Consider the following 7,464-nt stretch of genomic DNA (forward strand, 5'->3'; position numbering starts at 1 on the left):
GTGAGTTCCTGGCACTCAGGCAGCAGGCAACAGCAGGAAGAATCGGTCTTCCTTGGCCTCTAGGGCCAGGTTTCTAAAAGATCTGTCAACTTGAGCCTGAAATTGAAAATCAAATTAGAGATAAAAGGATTGTTTCTAACCATCCATAAATTTAATCCTTTTAAAATATTTGAGCATCTGTTATAGTCCTATAGTTATTACTTTCCAAGTAAATAAAATACGTTCTTTTTAAAAATTGTATAATGGTGGGACCAGCACAGGTCCCACACAGCCAACTGTGGTTCAAGTCCCAGACCTGGTGGCTTAAAACTCATGCCAGGCATGTATGCATATACAACCAAAATACCAAGAGGAGAATGGAGAAGGAAATGTGACATGGCCATCCACCTCAGGAGGTGATTTCTCACTTTCCCATTCCCTCTCTCTCTCTCTCTCTCGCTCTCTCTCTCTCTCTAAGGCAAGCAAATGTACCCTAAGTCAAAAATCTCTACCAAAAATAATTTGTACAATGGTAATATTGTGTTTAGTTTCTTTTTGGGAATTCTTCCAAGGTGTATTCAGAACATTTATCAATTATTTAACTGTTTTCTAGATTCCAAGCTCAGTTACACATCATAAAGATACAAGGCTAAAAGTCTTCAATAAATCCATGAAGTCATTATTATACGCTGAACACACTTACAAAGATAATGTTATCATTTGCTTAAAAAAATTCTAAGTGTAGCTCTCCCCTCATTAAACCTAATATTCAGGTTAAAAGGTAAATCTTACATATATGAGAAGATAGATAACAGAGCAAAAACGCTTATCATAAAGACCTAATAGGAAAACAGGTACCTCCGGACCCTCCCCACTTTACCCTCACCCAGGCTGCTGCTAGGGCAGTCCACTAACAAAGTCTCAAAATATCACTATGAAAAAGTCAGGGTAAAAATGAACTGCTGAGATCCAAGTTTTCAAAATAGGCTTTAGAAACTATTGGCAGAAATAATACTTTGGAAGAAATGACCTTTGAAATACTATAACCTGAGCTTTTAAACTTCAGAATCCAGAACCATAAAGAATATAGAGCATAATACTGAGGCATCAACAATAGACCCAAGTGGACTGACCCATCTGGGGAGAAAAAGTGTAGTTTGAGAAAGATTTGGGGAGCCAAGAGTAGATGAGGTCTGTACCCTACATCCCATGTAGAATCTGAGGAAGCAGGAAGTCTTACAAAATTCTCTCATGCCCAGCATGGTGTGGGAACAAGAGAGACAGCCATGGGGACCACCTTGATGGACAAGCCTGAAGCTGTCTCATTAGTCTGCTCATAAGCCAGCATGCTGCTGAGGGCCTGCAAGCCTGCAGGAGACCTAGAATTAGAATGGAAAGATTGCAAGCACATTCTCCATAGACTGCTAACCAGGGGCCAGATATATGACACATGCCATGGATACCAGTGCAATCCATGATGACAGCCTAAGACACCTCCACTCACTCCCATCCCCAGCTCACCCTATGGCTCTAAATAAGCAACCTGGAACTCAGAGCCAACCCCAAGGAGGAGGGAGACCCGAAGTGACCGAGGAGACCCTAATTGATAGTATTTTCTCACCACTCAGGAGAATGTAAGACCAAAAGAGAGATCGAACTGAGGTAAAGAAAAGCAAACACAGGGCCAGCAGGTAGCATGGTGGTTAAAGCACTGGACTCCTGTGTGGTTGATCACGATTCAAGTCCCAGAACCAAAGGCTTGAAAATCATGCAGGGCACATGTGCATACATGCCCAGAATCCTGAGAGGAGAATGGAGAAGAAGGAATTGTGCCATAGCCATCTCCCTTGGGGAGGAGGGGATGATTTCTCACTTTCCTTCTTTTTCTCTGTCTGTCTCTCTCCAGTAAGCACACACACCATATGGGAAAAACTTTAAAAAGAAAAGACTTCTAGGAAACATAGGAGGGCAGGCATATACATATACATTTTCCTCCCTCCCTGAACTTCTTTAAAACAACAGTAAATGAGTTTTCAAAAGATAGAACCCACAAAAAAAAGTAGAACAGGAGAAGAAACAAGAGCAATACCATTTGAAAGCTGGACAGCAGGATGGCAAAGGCTAATGACTTAGAAGACCTGAGAAAATTGAAGTTTACGACTTCCACAAGAGAAGCCAAGGACCAATCAGATTTAAATGCTCTTAAATGGCCTGGCTTCTCTGTTGTACTACTAGGGCACTGTTGCACTATATTGGAACTGTGTGGGAAGGCCTGGGGATTAGATCCGCAGGTCAACTTAAACATACCAGGTGACCCTGGCTGGCTGGAAGGCTGGGGTGGGGGAGAGGATCACAAGATGGCAAGACTGTCTAGAGTCTCATTGTCCCTCTTTCATGAAAGAAAGTAAAAAGAAAACTTTTTTAAAAATTACATTTTCCTAAATGTTCAGAAATTGGTAATATCACATACCCCTTTGTAGTAAGAATAAAAGGGGTGTATCTAAATGAATAAAGATTGAATCTATTTACAAGTCAGTCAGAAACCCAGAAACTCTCTCATTCCATACAGTCAGGTGACTGTCTCCCAAGTTCAACTCCAAAGAAACACTTAAGATTTAATCTGTGGAGAATAAAACAGAGGGTATCTGGACCATAGGATAACAGTAGAAAGTAAAATTACTAAATTAAAGATAGATTGATTAAACAAACATATCAATATGGTTGCTGAAATCCATGACCTCTCCTCTTACTCAGCTCCCAGGATCCTGGCCAGAGGGGCATCCAGCTTTCAGGCAGGATATCAAGAGGACTGTTCTGAGGTATCTGAGCAGTCTGTGACATAAGAAGTTTCCCAACTTAATTGGGCAACCAGATTACCCTTCATTGAAATTCACAATCGATAGACCCCATTGAGGAACCAGATGGTCTTATGATAGTAACAAAGCAATATTCAATGAGGTAATCCCACATGGGAAGTTTCCTGGTTTGAGTCTGGAGATGAGGGCATACATGTGTTTATAATCCAGGGCTGGTTGATGCTGGGAGTTGACTGTGGCACCAAGACTCTGTTGGGAGTGTTTTCTCTCTCGCTCTCGCTCTCGCTCTCTCTTTCTGTCATTAAATAAATTTAAAAATAATTTAAAATAAAGCCCACTGAGCTTTTTGAATCCCCAGTCCTTAACTATGAGTAGAATTTCAAAACATTTGAGGAAATGTCTGATATTAGAGAACCCAAAATAGCCACTTGGGGAAAACAAATTCTATGGAGGTGAGAATAGTGAGGATTCTAAAGAGTTAGGAGACAACAATACCATCTTGAAATGGGATACTATTTTTAAAAAGTATTCTAGAGCTCTTAGAAATTAAAAATTATAATTTGAAAAACTCCGTAAAAGGATTGGAAGGTAAATTAGGGGTGAATTCTTACTTTGAAAGTATTACAAAAATACAAGATGGAAAATTGTAGAGAAAATATAAAATTAGAGAACCAGCCCAGCAGATCCACTATCTGAGAGATACAGAGTAAACAGAGACAAGCTCAGAGAGAACAGAGAAAATGGGGAGAAACTTCAAAAAAATTCAATTATATTTCCCAGAACTCTGAAGAGCATGAGTTTCAAAAATACTGAATGAAAACAGACCTACACCTTCTCTCATTACTGTGAAACAATAAAACACTTAAGACAAAAAGAAGATCCTAAAGTTTCCAGGAGGAAAAACTTATAAAACAAAACAAAACAAAACAAACAAAAAAAATACAAGAACCAGAATCTTCAGACTTCTCAACAGCAACTTGAGACACAATGAGACCATTAAACGACAGCTACAAATTTAGAAAGAAAGTTATTTTTGGCCTAGGATTTTATGACTCAAAGTTGTACAGCAAAACAAAACAAAAATAAAACCAGAAAAACCATGGTTTGCCACATGGCTGACTTTAAATAGCTTATACATAATCAAGATAGTATACAAAAAGACTGAAAATTGATCTAACCAAAATTTTTTTTAATTTGCCAGAGAGCACATGCACTCACTGTAGAGAAAAAAAGTGAGAAAGCACTTGGGTGCTTGATCCCACCTTAATCCCTTCTTCTCTATCTCTCCCTCTTTACAGGATTTTGGGCACTCATGCATACATGTTCAGCATGATTTTCAAGCCACTGGGTTTGGGACTTGAACCATGCAGTCTGCCATAAGGGATCCATCACATATAACTTCCTCAGGCTGGCCTGATCTAACCAAATTTAAATATAAGCACAGGGTGACCTTAAGGTTAGGAAACAAAGATAACGCTATTTTGTCATGTTGGTGACACCCTCTATGGTGAGAGGAAGAGGATAAAATTGGACATACTTGGTGAAGTCAAGGGACGAAGGAGAACTAAATGTTCCTCTTCATGGTACAGGTCAAAAAATAATGCCCCAAACTGAAAAACACAAAAGTTCTAATGTAAGTGTGCTATTTAAAGAGAGAGCAGGGCCAGCCTGTGGCATGGTGGTTAAAGTGGCTGGATCCCACATGGCTGACTGCCCTGTTCAACTCTGGGACCCGGCAGCTTGAAAAATGTCATGCATGCATGTGTGAATGTGTGCCCAAAATCACAAAATGAGACATGGAAGACAAAGACAAAGGATTGTGGTCTGACTATCCACCATGGGGGAGCACTTTCTCACTTTCCTTCTCTCTCTCTCTCTTTCTCGTGAGTTCACATGCCCTCTAGCAATTTTTTTTTTTAAAAGAGAGAGAGAAATGGTGGAAATCACTTCTCTTGTCTTTTGGCTAAGGTCAAAGACTAGTGGTAAATATCAAAGAATTAAAGAGTTCAAAGTAGGGGCCAGCAGATGTCATAGTGGTTAAGGTACTGGACCCCCACATGGCTTACCATGGTTCAAGTCCTGGACCTGTTGGCTGCTGCTTTCTCACTTTCCTTTCCTCTCTCTCTCTCTCTCTGCTCAAACTAAAAATAATGATAATAATAATAAAAAATGTAAATAATTTTTAAAAAAGAGTTGAAAGTAGTGGCTTTTTGGGGAGGGATATAGGGACTGTTGTTTTTCATACCAAACCTCGCAGAATGATTTGACTCAAATTATTATTCATATTGATTAAATTTTTAATAAAGATTAAAACTGGGACCAACGGTTAGCATAATGGCTATGTCACTGGACTCTCATGTAGTCAACCATGGTTCGAGTCCCGGACCCGGTGGCTTAAAACTCATGCTGGGCATGTGTGCGTTCATGCCCAAGATCCTGAGAGGAGAATGGAGAAGAAGGGATTGCGGTGTGGCCATCCCCCCTGGGGGGTGATTTCTCGCTTTCTGTCTCTCTGTCTCTGTCTGTCTGGCGAGCGCACACGCCCTATGGCAAAAACCTCTCAAAAAAAAAAAAGATTAAAACTAAAGATACGTATTTTAAAGTTACTAAGGGAATATAAAGATGGCATTTCCTGTATAGCTGAGTTTGTGGTTAAAGATAGTGCATGTTCTCAGGGTGAAAATGAGAGATGACTATATGAAAGGTTCACCTTTATCTGGCCCCACTGAACCAAAAGGATTTGGACAGTGAGAAAGAGAAAAAGCGCTGCAGACAGAAGGGAGACGGTGAGCACAAGTAAAGAGGTCTGTGTTGTCACTTTCATGTGGGTCAGAAACAGACACTCATCTAGGTGGGATGTGAGTGCTATTTCTTTTTTTTTTTTTTTAAGAGAGATTTTTGCTATAGGACACATGCACTCGCCAGAGAGACAGAGAGAGAGAAAGAGACAGAAAGCGAGAAATCACCCCCCAAAGGGGATGGCTATCTTGCCACAATCCCTTCTCCTTCATTCTCCGGGGATTTTGGACATGAACGCAAATACACCCAGCATGAGCTTCAAGTTGCTGAGTCTAGGACTTGGACTGTGGCCAGCCATGTGGAAGTCCAGCAATGTAACCATTACACCATCTGCTGGTCCTGCAGGTGCTATTTCTGGGTTATTCTCACCTTTCCTACGAGCCTTTCCTAAAACGTCACAATTTGCCGAATCCCTTTTTATTACCTCTTGTTTCCATCTGCCATATTCCAAATCTCCCACTGTTTACCCTTTTCCTCTTCATATTCAAGATCAGCCCTAAGACAGTCTTCTTTCATTATATGTGGATGAGGTGTGAATACTCAGGATAATCTCCTCTCTTTCACAACAATGAAGTAAGAGAGTCTAGGATTTTATTTAAAATTAGGGGCCCTTGTCCCTATATGTCACTTACTGGGAGGCTTTCTGATACCTTCATTCTAGTAGAGTAAGAACCCTGCCATGGAGATCAGTAAAAGGCGTAATGGTTACATTGCTGAGTGTGGCTGAAGTCTCAGACATGGCAGCTTGAAATTCACGCTGGGCACAAGTGCATGCGTGCCCAAAATTCTGAGGAGAATGGAGGAGAAGAGATTATGACATGGTCATCCCCCCTGGGGGGTAATTTCTTGCTTTCTGTCTGTCTCTCTCTCTGGTGAGCACACACACCCTATAACAAAAAATGTCTCTCAAAAAAAAAAAAAAAAAAGAACCCTGCTGATGTGTGTGATGTGTGAGGTCCCAGGGCAGACCAGGAAAGTGATGTCTCTTCAAACTTCTCAACCATAACAATTAAACAATGGCTACACATTTTAAATCAAAGTTTTGACCTACAATGTAGCCTAGTGTCTGGGGACAGAAACACATCTGAAGAAAAAAAAAAATTCGTGAGACTGAGGTTACAGTGTGAGATAAAGTTTAGGTCAGGGAAATACGTTGGGCCCTGTGGGGCTGCAAACATCTGATTTGCACTGCCAGCCTCACAAAGCTCTGACAGGTATTACACATAAATTAGAAATTATAATAATAGGGGTCAGCAGGTTGCATGGTGGTTAGGGGTGCTGGACTTCCACATGGCCAACCACAGTTTGAGTCCCAACTTGCTTTCTCTCTCTTTCTCTCTCTCTGTCCCTTGCTGGTCAAATTAAAAAATAAGGCAATAAATAAAGTTAAATAAAATAATTATTTTAAAAATTATAATAATTAAATAATTTTAAAAGAAAATGCTCTGGTAGGTAATGGCGTTGATGCACAGCATGATATAATCTGGCAGTAAGGGGCCAAATGAATTTCAGCAGCTGAGACGAGTTCAAGAGTTAGGAGGCTACCAGAATCATCCCTGCTCGAGGTGACGGGGACAGGAACCAGGAGGGACGTGGCAGAAGTGAAAGAGAAGGAATGAATTTGAGAGATCAAGACATGGAAGTGAAGGAGAGAAGGGAGCCAAAAATAACTGAGTCTGGGCACATGGGGAATAGCACTGGCACTGACAGAAATGCAGAGAGTAGGAGTAGCTGGGAAGGGAGCCCAGCTGTCTAGCTTAGCTTCTCTTGAGCCTGATGTGAGACAGGCTGTCTGGGTTCAAGTGTTTAATCATCCAGTGGAGATTCAGGTAGAGAGCTCATTGCAGAAGTGGCTTGAAGTCTACAGTGA

The 7,464-nt window shown here is 40.9% G+C and overlaps 1 protein-coding gene across 1 annotated transcript in view; it reads right to left on the bottom strand.

The window, feature by feature from the left end:
* Nucleotides 1-7,464, bottom strand: part of TASL (TLR adaptor interacting with endolysosomal SLC15A4) — a 21,058-nt gene that overhangs the window by 3,229 nt on the left and 10,365 nt on the right. The window lies entirely within an intron of this gene.

This window comes from Tupaia chinensis, unplaced genomic scaffold, assembly GCF_000334495.1.
Source record: "Tupaia chinensis unplaced genomic scaffold, TupChi_1.0 Scaffold000600_1, whole genome shotgun sequence".
Taxonomy (NCBI): Eukaryota; Metazoa; Chordata; class Mammalia; order Scandentia; family Tupaiidae; genus Tupaia; species Tupaia belangeri.